We start from the raw sequence: 14,256 nt of genomic DNA on the forward strand, positions 1-14,256 counted from the left end.
GGTCGCGAATAGCGATAAAAGTACTTCGGCAAGTAAACAACCAATTGCTTGTTTAACAAACGATCAATTTGTTAGCTGGTTAGATATTTAACCGATTGACTAACTGTAGGAAAGTGATATCGAACAGACACGTTTGTTTATTATCATTGCGTAATGTTTCTTCCAAGATACAACACGATTTGTTTATTTGTGGTACTAACTTGTAAAATAATGTTACTCTTTATTACGTATTAGTGTCGTTCTGAGTTCAAATTCCGCCGATGTCGAATTTGCCTTTCAACCTTTCGAGGTCGCTAAATTAAGTACCAGTTGAGTACTGGAGTCGATCTAATCGACTAGCCTCCTCCCCCAAAATTTCGAGCCTTGTGCCAAGAATAGAAAAGAATTACGTATTAGTCTACATATATAAGAATTACTATAAATATAAATACGGATAAATATTGGTTTCAAATTTTGGCACAAGGTGGAGAGCTTGGTGGTCGCGTGGGGTTTCGCTGATTACATCGACTCCAGTGTTCAACTGGTACTTATTACTCCGACCCCAAAAGGATAAAAGGTGAAGTCGACCTCGGCGGTATTTGAGCTCAGAACGTAAAGACGGACAAAATTCCGCTAAGAATTTCGCCCGGCAAGCTAACAATTTTGCCAGCTCGCTGCTTTAAAGACGGATACATATTCTTTTGTACTCTAGGCACAAGGCACGAAATTTTGGGGGAGGGGGGGTCAGTCAATTAGATCGACCCCAGTACGAAACTGGTACTTAATATATATATATATATATATATATATATATATATATATATATATATATATATATATATATATATATATATATATTATATATATATATATATTTAAAAGCTCATAAGTTCTCCACCAATAATGGTGCTTTCATACCGATGGGCTTGGTAAAAATTGTTAATTGTTAATTGATTTATTAATTAATAAATTGATAATCCTTTACCCTTTTAATTTGTAATAATTATATATATATATATATATATATATATATATATATATATATATATATATATATATATATATATATATACATATATATATGTTCGACGGGCTTCTTTCAATTTCCGTCTACCAAATCCACTCACAAGAATATGGTCGGCCCCTGGCTATCGCAGAAGATACTTGCCCAAGGTACTACGCAGCGAGACTGGACCCTGTACCATGTGGTCGAGAAGCAAGTTTCTTACCACACACTTATATATATATATATATATATATATATATATATATATATATATATATGAGTGTGTGGTAAGAAACTTGCTTCTCGACCATATATATATATATACATACATACATATATATATATATATATATATATATATATATATATATATATATATATGTGTGTGTGTGTGTGTGTGTGTGTGTGTACACATGAAATATTGTACTTGAACCATAGGCTCATAAGGCAGGTTTCCCGGATTTTGTGATGTATGTATGTCCTCCTGGACGAGACACCTGTCTGTTGCAGAAGTAAACACATTTTTCTTCTGAGTGAACCGGAGGAATGTGAAGCAAAGTGTTTTGCTCATAAACACAACGTATCACCCAGTCCAAGAATCGAAAGCAATCATGAGTACAACACCCGAGCCAGTAAACCATGTGCCTCAGCACACACACACAATCATGCAAAGAGAGAGAGAGAGAGAGAGAGAGAGAGAGAGAGAGAGAGAGAGAGAGATAGAGAGAGAGAGAGAGAGAGATAGAGAGAGAGAGTGAGAGAGAGAGGGAGAGCGAGAGAGAGAGAGAGAGAGAGAGGTGGGGCGGAGAGAAGGAGAGAGGTTGTGGTAGATTTTATATGTGTATGTTTGTGCAGATTACAGACTGGTGAGTATGTGGAAGCGGATCACTAGTAAACAGTTTGATCACGAAAGGGTGTTTTACAAACATACACACACACATACATGCACACATCATCGATTAATTCTTCTCTTTATATATATATATATATATATATATATATATATATATATATATATGTATGTATATATATATATATATATATATATATATATATATATATATATATATATATATATATATATATATATATATATATATATATATATATATATATATATACATATATATATATATATATATATACATATAGTATATTTTAACTTAAATCATATGATGGACGTATGATATTTATATTATAAATTTATAATGAAGTAATGTTATCTTCATGTCGTTTCTATGAGAATTTATCTAGAAAAATTACATCTGCTATCATTTCAATTTGCTACAGTATGACCATAACTGTATGGGTTTATATAAATAATTATTGCATAAGCTTACAAAACGTCGCTAAATTAGAAAAGTACATACATATTAACACATTATTTTACAAAATTGGTTTTTGGGTTGTTTATTTGCGTTGTAGAATATTATTCCCAGATACAATTAATATTAATCAGAAATACAATATTTCGAGGCTGTAAATTTTTAATACCATACCTCATTTCTTACTGTTTCCCTTTATTTCATTAATTACGTACAAAACACAATCAACTTTATTGATTTGTTAGTTTCATATTAACTTTAGCTTGCTGCAGTGCTGTTCAAGGTCATCAGGTTATTTCGAAGGTCACTAAACCTTGTTGGTTTTAATGTATTTATTTCATTTCATTATATTTTCCATAGGTCATCGATTAGTTAGAGTGACCCACATGCTGCTTCCTGCAAAAGCAATTTTAATGATGCCATTTTTCTTTTAGAAAATAAAGAAAGCATGAAATAATATCTGGAAAAATAAAAATAATATTTTTGAAGGAAGCAATTTAACATTTAATTCGGAGGTAGTATAGCATGCTGTATATAGTCGCGGTTCCCAGAATCTTTTGAAATATTCTTTTCCATTTTTCGAGCTTTTGTCTTTTCTGTAAAATGTCTGTTAATATTTGGTTACTTTTCTTTAAAGTTGTGCGTTTAAATTCCACCAGAATCCCAATTATCTTTTCTTCTAGAGTCGATAAAATGTATTCTAGTTTAAGTAAACTACTTAGCTTGATTTAATTTCCTCTGCTTAATATACAAATACGTGTTCGTGTGGCAGTGCTAGACATCAAGTTTTCATTACTGCTACTTACGTAGTTCTTCCCGATGCTTCTAAACTAAATACAGAAGAAAGCAATTGTTCGAGAAGACTTACAATTTTGTTCTCGAGTTTACAGGACGAATTTTCCTAACTGCATTTTTATACCTATTTCCATTACTACAGATTCTGTGGATAGTTGCCGATATTTTATGTTAATGATAGATTAAATATAACGGTTCCTTGCCATCATCTGGGGCAGCACATTTTCCATTTTGTCTGCTGGAGCCATGAGAAATGCCTCTATATTGTGAGAGGCGAGATTTTCAAAAATAAACAAAAAAATCAAAAAGTAATCTTTTACGGTCTTTTTGTTCTTGTTTACATTAATTTGTCCTTCATGTTAGCCCCCGTAATCTGTGAATGAGGTCAATTTCAGTCTATTTCCAATCCAAATGTTATTAACACTCAGTACTAATCGAAGTTTTGATAATAGTGTAAATATGTAATACTGATGTCTAACCTTAGCACTGGATTACATCTTTATTAGATTATGCTATATTGGTCTCAAATTTTGACTCAAGGCCAGCAATTTCGGGAAAGGAGTTAAGTCGACTGTATCGACTCCAGTACTCAACTGGTACTTATTTTATCGACAAAGAAAGAATGAATGGCGAAGTCATTCTAGACGGAATTTGAACTCAGCAAGTGAAGATGGACAAAATACCGCTAAGCATTTCACCCGGCGTGCTAACGATTCTGATAGCTCCCCGTCTTAGATTATACTATAATATTGATAGATATTTTAGAAAACACAAACCTAAGTTAAAGTCGTTTTATGGTAGCATTTGAACTCACTAACTAAACATAAGTAATTAAATAGTGCCAGACGGTCCACCATTCTGTTAAACATCATATATGTTCCTATGAGACACAATTGTTGTCCTTTCTCTGAAAATTGCAAGTGTAAAGTAATATAGATATAATTGGAGAAGCTGTACCAAGTAAAAGAGAGATTGTTAAAGATGATTTGTATCATACGCATATGCACACACACACACACACACACACACACACACACATATATATATATGTGTATATGTATATATGTATGAATGTATGTATGTAGTATGTATATATATGTTAAATAAAATGAGACAACAAAGCCAAGGCTGAGTGGAGTTTTCGGGACATTTATAAAGAGAAAGTCATATATATGTGTGTGTATATATATACACATAATGTGTATGTATGTATATACATATATATATACAAAATGTGTGTGTGTGTGTGTGTTTTTGCAACCATCTAGAATGACGAATTAAGACGATTAATTTGTGTATTTGTGGTGAGTAAATATTTGAACAGCTTGGTTAAATTACAAGGAAATACGGCGTGAGATCTGCAGCGTACTAGTACTAAACAATATAAAATTTCAATAAATTGTCTTACAGTAACGCTTCAAATTCGACAATACGGAAAAAAGAAGACAAACGAACTAGAATGCTGCTATGAGAACAAAATCTTCCCAACAACGACAGTACAAGCAGAAAAGCATTAGAATAATATGTGGCTTCTATTTTATAAAAATGCACAATGCTCAGCTAGAATACAATATATTTTCCTTCATTGATGGAATTAATTCACACGTATATTCTCATATATTTGCCTCTGGAAATATTTGCATAATTGTAAAAACACATCTGTGTATAGATATAAGTATATAAGTATGTATGTATAAATATGTGTATGCTTGTGTGTGTTTGTTTGTATAAAAATATATTAACATAATAGAGTACGCTGTACAGATGTAGAGCAGTATACGTGTATCGTAATGACATGCGCAAGTAGTGGTAAACGAACCAACCCATTTATTTGAGTAAGGAACATATGGTGTGTTTCTCGTTTATCGGCATTGATATTTAAGTGCATGATTATTTAAATCCGTTGAGATGTAAAACACAAGCAATTTCGGAAAAGATTCAAAGTTAAACAAACACCATAAATGACAAGTGGAGTGTCTGTAACTAAAATGAACGTGAGGAATTAAATCAAACAATAAGTAAAACTAATCAATAAGTAAAGGGGAGATTCTTGACGTTTTAATCCGGTAGTAATATAAATTTTCAGAATTTAAACAAGAATTTGTCTGCATTGTCACTTCACAAAAACATGAAATATTTCTATTTAGATAATCACAGATAATTGAATGAATTCTTAACAATAAGCTTCATATATACATACTTAGATATATATATGCATACATAGACCCATACATATATTTGTTTGCGTGTGTCTATGTGTTGTATGTTCGTATACGCATATACAAATGTGTATAAGTGTGCGTGTATGTGTGTGTGTGTGTGTGTGTGTGTGTGTGTGTGTGTGTGTGTGTGTGTGTGCATGTGGCCCACAATGCCGCTCCTTGACTAAAACGCTCCCATCATGTCTCTCTCTTTTCTACCATCGCCCGTCCTCACCTATAGTCTCCATCCACGAACCAAAATATTATAAAAACTGAAGCATACCAGAGATCAATCGCACACAAAAGAGACGACTTTACAGGTTTTGATTACTAAGATTGGCTCGAGATACTCAAACTTTATTCCGCTCAGCGCTGCCGTGAGCACGATATCATTTGTATGATAAAGAAAATATTCCATCAACATTTTATTGTTGATGTTCGCATCAACTATAAAATTCATCTAAGGTTTGATCTCCGTGCCGTCCACCTTCTGCTAAAATCACGCTCGCACATCATTACAACACCGAATCAGAATTATATCACCTCAGCTGGACTCGCTCTCTTTAATATAATGGCATGGCACATAGGGCGTATGGGAAGAAAAACATGCCATAGCATTGAAACGATTCCTGGATGCACGTCTCCAACAAATTCCAGATAAGCCATCTACACTTGGATACATTTCTAGAAACGATTACTATTTTCTCGAACGGCCCATGGTGTTCGAAGTATGACTGTGTATGAAATATCATTAAATGTGTTTTCCTGGTGGTTAGTCATGGCCTTGACCAATTCTAGCCGAAACTTAATCAAAGTATATATATATATATATATATATATATATATATATATATATATATATATATATATATATATGTATTATACTAAATATCCTAATCACCTGTCCAGATATCAATCAAAATCTACCACACCAATGGCTACAAGGGAAAGTTTGAAAGGGGAAACAAGGTTTTGTTATTGCAGCGCAAGATCAGAGCTTACCTACCAGAAACTACCATGCAAACGTCCTTAAAGATGGGTCTGACCCCTCATGCAGAATTTGCGCAAAATTCACAGAAACAATTGAGTATGTTGTTTCTGGCTGCCCAGTCCTCGCTGAAAAGGAGTACCTCATAAGACATGACAGTCTAGGGCAGTACATTCACTGGAATGCTTGTAAATACTACAAAATTAAATCCGATGATAAGTGGTACAGGCACCATCCAGAAGATATAGTAAATGGCGAGGGCGTCACCATCCTTTGGAATTTCCCGCACAGACAGAAAAATTGACTTCAACCGACCAGACAACAACAGAGGAACTAATCTGTTAATAGATATGTCTGTCCTACAAGATCAAAATGTCTCAAGAAAGGAATACGAAAAGCCTTCTCACTATAAATATCTGCAAATTGGAATCACAAAAATGTGGAAGCTTAGTATTATGATAATATCAGTAGTAATTGGTACGTTGATAATGATAAAGAAGGGAGCTGACAAGTATATTAAAAAACTCCCTGGTAACTCCAATCTTCGTGAACTACACATGATAACCTTAATGGATACAGCCCTTATACTACGGATAGTACTATCCATCTAAAAAAGGAATAAATGTGGTGATAAGTTTAGCATGCATAGCAAAAGCGAGTGTCCTGGCTACTCTTAGCCTCTGGAGGATGCCCGGTATTAAGGCAGCTGAAATAATGTTATAATGAAAGGAAACCATAAATAATAATAACAATGATAATAATAATAATAATAATAATAATAATAATAATAATAATAATAATAATAATAATAATAATAATAATAATAATAATAATAATAATAATCAAATGATGAAATTTCCTAAATATTTTAATGCATCGGTATGTGCGTTTCCAAAAATCACATGTTCTTTGTGACTATAATCTGCATCCATAGCATGATTACAATATACTTTGTAATATCCATGAATATTACGGTAATTCGTTATTCATGCGTTCATTTTATCAGGTGATATAGCATCATAGTGGAAAGTAACGAATGTTTAACTGAAGGATGTTTATCAATTTTCTCTAATCAAAAGGTTCAGTGAGGTATGTTTTGGGGAGAGGGCTGTCTGCATTTCGATAACCGTGTGTGTAAATACATAGAAATAACAAGAGGAAAGAGATGGAATTGTTGGCATGATTGAATTAAGTATCTAGATTGTGTAGTTGTTCAATGTTGATAGGTAAGAAGAGAGAGGGATAGAAAGAAAGAGTCTATGGTAAGGCTTGAGTTATTTTGATATTTATGTGTATACATGTTGGGATGGGGAACATAGGTAATTGTTTTGATCTTAGGCACAACAGGTGCTTCCATAATGAATTCAGATGTTGCAGAGCAAAGGAGCAACTTTTGTTTAGATGTTTTCGGTTCGAAATATTTGCTGGTCACTGGGGATATATACACTGCGTTTCAAATCATTAATGATGTGGCATCTTTTTATTTTATTTAAAACTACTCGTTGGAATTTAACGAAACTGACACAAAATGATGGCAACAGTTATATGCGCGTGGTGTATAAAAAAATGTGAGGTTCTATAAAACAACTCAGAAACTATGGCCATTTACAAAATTATTAGCAAGGTGTAATTAGAACTCATGTAAGCAAGAAAATACCAATGTAATTGTTTGATGCACATACTGAAAGGAACACATGCAATTATAAACATGGAAGAATTGGAAATAAACAAATAATCAGCGTTCAAAAATGATTGGTGAACTTGTTAGTGAGGGATATATGAGCCTTTGTTTGAAAAAAGTTGGGAAAAAGCACTGGTCCATGGAACATGTTAATTTCTGGATTTCCTCTGATGTTATACCACGAGATACATCCACTATTACCTGCTACAGTTAACACTTGCTCCTAAATTGGCGTCCGTTCTCGTAAACACATCGCTTTCGAATACTCAAGTTTTCTATTGGGTTTAAGTTGGGAGAACAGGCAGGCCACCTCATCTTCCGAGGTGCACAGGAGCCTAATTGTTGCAGATACTCTGTAGTTTTCTTTGCCAAGTGCGAGGGCGCATTATCTTGCATGAATATAAAGGTTTTCCTGAACATAAAATTTCTCTCACAGAAAGGCTATATAAATGCTGGACGATTTTAATATCGCCCAGCACTTTTGAAAGACCAACCATAATACTTCCAATAGTACCTGATGCTTTCTCTCCCTAGTGGGCATCTCAAACATTGACGAAGATGTAGTACATTTACGATCCAGCCCTTGCTCCAACCATCAGGTCCAGCAAGAGCAGCACGAGTTTCGGCTGTAAACAAAACCTTCATGTTATCTTCTGCCCATTACAAACGATGTTTTATGTGTATTTTGTATAAAGGAAGCCTTTTAATTGGTTTACCGACATTTTCAGAAGTTGACATTGGGTAGTTCTGGACATAGCTCTTTCATCAATGCACTTGAAACGTTCTCCACGTGTAAGATCTGGCTTTCACACAGCTTCACGCTTAATTCGAGACAGAGAACGTTGAAAAACAGCCTTCGACTGACCATTGTCGGCCTTCTTACGTATCTTCGTAGGAGCTGTAACATATTTTTTAACAATTTGGTGATATCTTCCAATTATTTTAGGTATTTCTAATGTTGATTTTCTTTTGCAATTTCCCAAGTAATAACAGGTTTCCCTGAAGTGGTTAAGTCATATCTACGACCCATAATTACACGATTATCAGACCATTCATTAATAATTTGGAAAACTTAAAGTTCGTGGAAATCATACTTATGGCCGTAGTTTGTTTACACTTGTCCAAAACTTACCGGGCGCATATAAATTTTGCCATCATGCTGTGGAAATTTCGTTGACTTCCAACGGGTAGTTTTTAAATAAAAAGAAGTTACGTCGCTAATAATTTGAAACGTAGTATATGTATGTATAATCCTTACTCTTTACTACTCTTTTACTTGTTTCAGTCATTTGACTGCGGCCATGCTGGACCACCGCCTTTGGTCGAATAAATCGACCCCAGGACTTATTCTTTGTAAGCCTAGTACTTATTCTATTGGTCTCTTTTGCCGAACCGCTATGTGACGGGGACATGAACACACCAGCATCGGTTGTCAAGCGATGTTGGGGGGACAAACACGGAAGCACAAACATACATATATATATATATATATATATATATATATATATATATATATATATATATACATATATACGACAAGCTTCTTTCAGTTTCCGTCTACCAAATCCACTCACAAGGCTTTGCTCGGGCCGAAGCTATAGTTGAAGACGTTTGCCCAAGGTGCTACGTAGTGGGACTGAACCCGGAATCACACAGCCACTCCTGTATGTATGTCATTTTTTTTAGTTTTATTTCAAAATTTCTTGCCAATAGAGAAAGTGTTGATTTCTACTCTAGATCCAAGGCTACTCCATTGGAATTTCAATATCAATAACAGGGTGTTTTTGTTTATATGTATGTATGTATGTATGTATGTTTGTATGTATGTATGTATGTATGTATGTATGTATTTGTGCCGAATTGGATACTTTGATTTATGTATGTATTCTCATGCATATACTTGCATATCTAGACATTCTGATATATACTTAAATGATAAACCTCTGGGAAATTTTACAGATTTTGACAGTTTCAGTGATGGATTAGATCCGTAGTCTTCGAATTAGCTTTTTCCTTTCTTGTTTTGAGAAGACTAATTTCTGAAGATTGGTATTTATGCAGTGTGTTACACATCTCAAGGCCCCAATAATTACAGGAATAAACATGAACTTGTAATTTGGATAAAGTAACTGCAGATTTCGTAAGTCTGGAATTCTGGTTTTCTTCGCTAAGTGCGAGGGCTAAGTAATCCGACTCTTTGGGCATGTATTTAAGGTTATTAGACAAGGAATGCTGCTCAAGGAGCTATGTTCCAAGTCTTGTGACGTTATCAGCCTCATGTATGCAAACTTTGTCAAGGGATGTAGTTTGGCAGTTGATACAACATTCAAAGGTGGTCTGGATCGTTGTTAAGCATCTGCCGCCTTGTTTTCGTTTTAGGAAGATGCGATCTACGTCACTGTTTATGTGGAAATTATTTGTGCTTGTTATTATCTTTCAGATTTTCACATCAACGGCTCGAATCTGATCAAGCGTCCACTCAAGCAGCCCAAATGTTGGTATGAACACTGGCACTGCAAACACATTGTCTTATTGAATGCGGAGAGTTCTGAGGTCCAAATTTTCTTTATTCGGCTGTAATATTCTTTAGTGACACGTGTTTAGTTACCAGTGTCATTGTAAGATATGTTTTTATCTATCCCTAGACACCTGCAACATGCTTCATCAGATATAAGGAGAACAGTCAAATCATTGATGGGGATGTTGCCAGTCTGGTTTACAGCTTCCCTCTTTTCACAACCATATAGCAACATTTATCCTGACCGAACCCCAATCCTGTATACTTTGCGAATGTTGTAACCAGGTCAAGGCAGTTTTTCATCTCGTGCATATTCTTTGCATATAGTTTCAAATCATCCACAAAAAAAACAGGGTATAATTTTGCTATTTATGTTTCCTTGTGAACCAATGAGATATCCTTCAAACTTCTTTAACATGAATGACAAGGATTTTATACAAAAAGTATAAACAACATCACAGAGAGGTTGTCCCATTGGAAGATGCCTCTATGATACTGTATACTCTCAGTGATAATACAGTCACTCTTTTTGTTTAATTTCAAAATGGTGGCCCACGATGTAGTTAGGCCAGCTATGGCTTTGACTATTCTCACTGAAACTTCATCAAGCTGAAGGTCTTCTAGCATTCATTTGCCAGAATGAGGATTCAGTACACTTCTGTAAATACTCGTCTCCAATTTCGTTAGCAGATATTAATATCGTATCAGGTGTTTTTTTTTTTTTTTTTTTTTTTTTACTTAAGTTGGTAGAAAATACTCTCTCCTGGAGAATACTTCAAAGCCAAAGTTTTCTTTTTTCTCGGAAAATTTCAGTGTGGGCACATTTCAGCAATATATAATCTTGACTGTTACTACTACAATAATCGTTGCGGTTGTGCCTGCTATTTACCGTAGTCGTAGTAGGGGACAGTGGTCAGTTACTTTAGCCAATAATGTAGTTTGGCTGGTAGGCAGTATAGAATCTGTTGGAATGTCGCAAGCTGCGAAACCACGTGGGGGTCTTATATCATTCAAGTAGCCAGCATCGAGGCTTTGTTTCTTTCTTTTGTAGCAGTTAAATAAATCAGTATTCAATGCATAACTCCTAGAAAAATGAGTTTTGTAATTACGACTTCTTCTATAACTAGAGGTAGAAAGAATCTGTTTACCTTTTGAGCTGCTGTTTTCTTTCTGTTCCTAGATGATGATGCAGTTGATGTTGTGTCCAGCCATGTTGTTTGTAGTAACTCTCTGCATGGTAAGTTTCAGTCTAAAACCTCTACCATCATGAATAAAAAGGCTCTCTCAGTTAATTCATCTGAAGATTAACCAGTTATTTAACAATACTGATAGTTGCGTCTCCAAAGCTGGAGACAGGATTCAACGTATTTTCGATAAATATTCTCCCACACCAAATACGCGATTTGTCGCTTCGAGCTGTAGGTATGTGTGTGTGTGCGCGCGCGAATTATATACGTACATATATGTGTGCGTTGAATACAAATTTGAATGGAGAGGTAATGCGATTAAAAAAGATCAGAATAGTATCAATTAGGTTTTTTTAAATAGTAATCGCTTTAAATAATGCGTGAGGAAAAATTACATCGTTTATTAGATCTTGAATGATGAATAGATGTTCCTTACAATCTATTACTTCAGTTCCACCTCACGAAAGATTCTTATGTTGGTGGTACATATTTTACAGCACTTTTTTGGTTGTGTCGTAAAACAAATTAGCATTAAACTAATAATAATTTTGCATTTTCAAATTAGTTACGTCTAAAACAAAAAAATAAAAGTAAGAGTAATTAGCTGTTGATATATTTCATCCAAGTTAGGTACAATATCGTTTTGTAATTGGTCTGGGAGGTGGTTTACATGGAGCATTGTGGTGTAGAAAGTAATAAAATGTTACCCGTCTTCAAAAACCAAAATTAAACAAGTGTTTATTAGTGGGACGAGTATGAAATGTCGTTTTTTCTGCTATATTGTAACTTTATCGACTGTTGTTATTATTGCCTTTTACAGCACATTTGGAAATGAACCAGCGAATAAATATCTTTTATGGGGTACTTATATACTCTATATCTCACAACAACTCAAACGCTTGACTCTCAAACAGCAGAACTGGAGTCATATATGGAACACGTAGTCTGTCAATAGAATAAATTCGTGTTAATTTCTCGTCTAATTAAGATCGAAATATAGTAATAGAGAAAATAATAAAGATTATCATGAAGTTCAATATTTAGGACAACTTTATACAAAGCAATGCTTAAAGTAGACGACACAAAATCTTTACAAAAGTCATGTAACAGCCATCTGAAACGAACGTAAGTTTGCATTTTCAAGAATTCAGTCGCGTGATTTTCTTTCAAGATCTCAGAGAAATATTCGTTAGCAATAGATTGTCGTTGGCTTGCTGTGAAAGCTAACCTTTTACTCCAAAGCCATAAATATCTGATCAGTACTTTTATGTTTCACATAAACAGGGTGTGTTGGCGATGGAACACCGGAGTAACTGACTAGCGGTAAAATCTGTGTATCGTTTCCGGGAATCTCTGTGCATCAGTGAACACAGGAAACCTCTGTGCACTGTTGAACACTTTCAACTCTTCTTCGACTGCCAGTAGACAATATATCTATCTCTCTAATTTTCTTTCTTTCATTCTTTTCCTTTTTCTATATATTATTTGAAAAAAAAAAAGAAAACAAAAAACAAAAAACAAAAAGATATATTAATGCCAAAATATCCTAGGAAAACAAAATAAGAGGTTCAAATTCTACATCGAAATACTAGATGTAGTTATCGCAGACCAATATCTTTCTCTTTCTCTCTCAGATATATATATATATATATATATATATATATATATATATATATATATATATATATATATATATATTATATATATACACACACACGCATATACATATACACATATACATATGTGTGTATATATGTGAATGAATATATATATATATATATATATATATATATATATATACATATATAAATAATATAATACGAGGATAGAAGTTAACATGATTTAAAAGTAGATCAAGGCGTACGTTTCTGCATCCCTATCAGTTTTAAGTTGCTGGGTTCATATTCTATAGCCTTACGTAAGGTTACTCCTCATAATTATTACAAGCGGGACCCGTGAATATTTCACAGAGTTAATGGTAAACCTATAGGGCTAAATCTGAAAGCTTTATTCAAAGAAAGAAATTGGAATACGATGATTACTTAATGCAGTGTATATACACACTTTATATACTTTATGCACAATTTTATAGACTTAATACACAGCACTCATAAAATAAATATTCACTCTTATTTTTCCATTTTTCCCAATAAAAAATATATGTATCCTGTGTGTATGATACAGCCTTTAGTTAGATTGCATATATCTACCACTTAGATAAGCGTGAATATTTCACGGAGTTGCACTTATGCGCATGCGGTAAATGATAGGTGATATAAAATCTTAGTTCAATTAAAACAAATACCAATCTTAAAGCGCAGTAAGCAGGCACGCGTTCCGTTAAGAAACGACGATCCTTAATCACATGTACCACCGTGTCCCAAACAGGAAAACAATTTATTCTTTTATTCTTTTACTTGTTTGAGTCACTTGACTGCACGCATGCTGGAGCACCATCTTAAAGGGTCTTAGTCGAAGAAATCGATACCAGGACTTATTCTATCGGTGTCTTTTGCCAAACTGATAATTGATGGCGAGCCTGGGGTACAAACACAGACACACACAAATATATACAA

This window comes from Octopus bimaculoides, chromosome 18, assembly GCF_046866305.1.
Source record: "Octopus bimaculoides isolate indiv1 chromosome 18, ASM4686630v1, whole genome shotgun sequence".
Taxonomy (NCBI): Eukaryota; Metazoa; Mollusca; class Cephalopoda; order Octopoda; family Octopodidae; genus Octopus; species Octopus bimaculoides.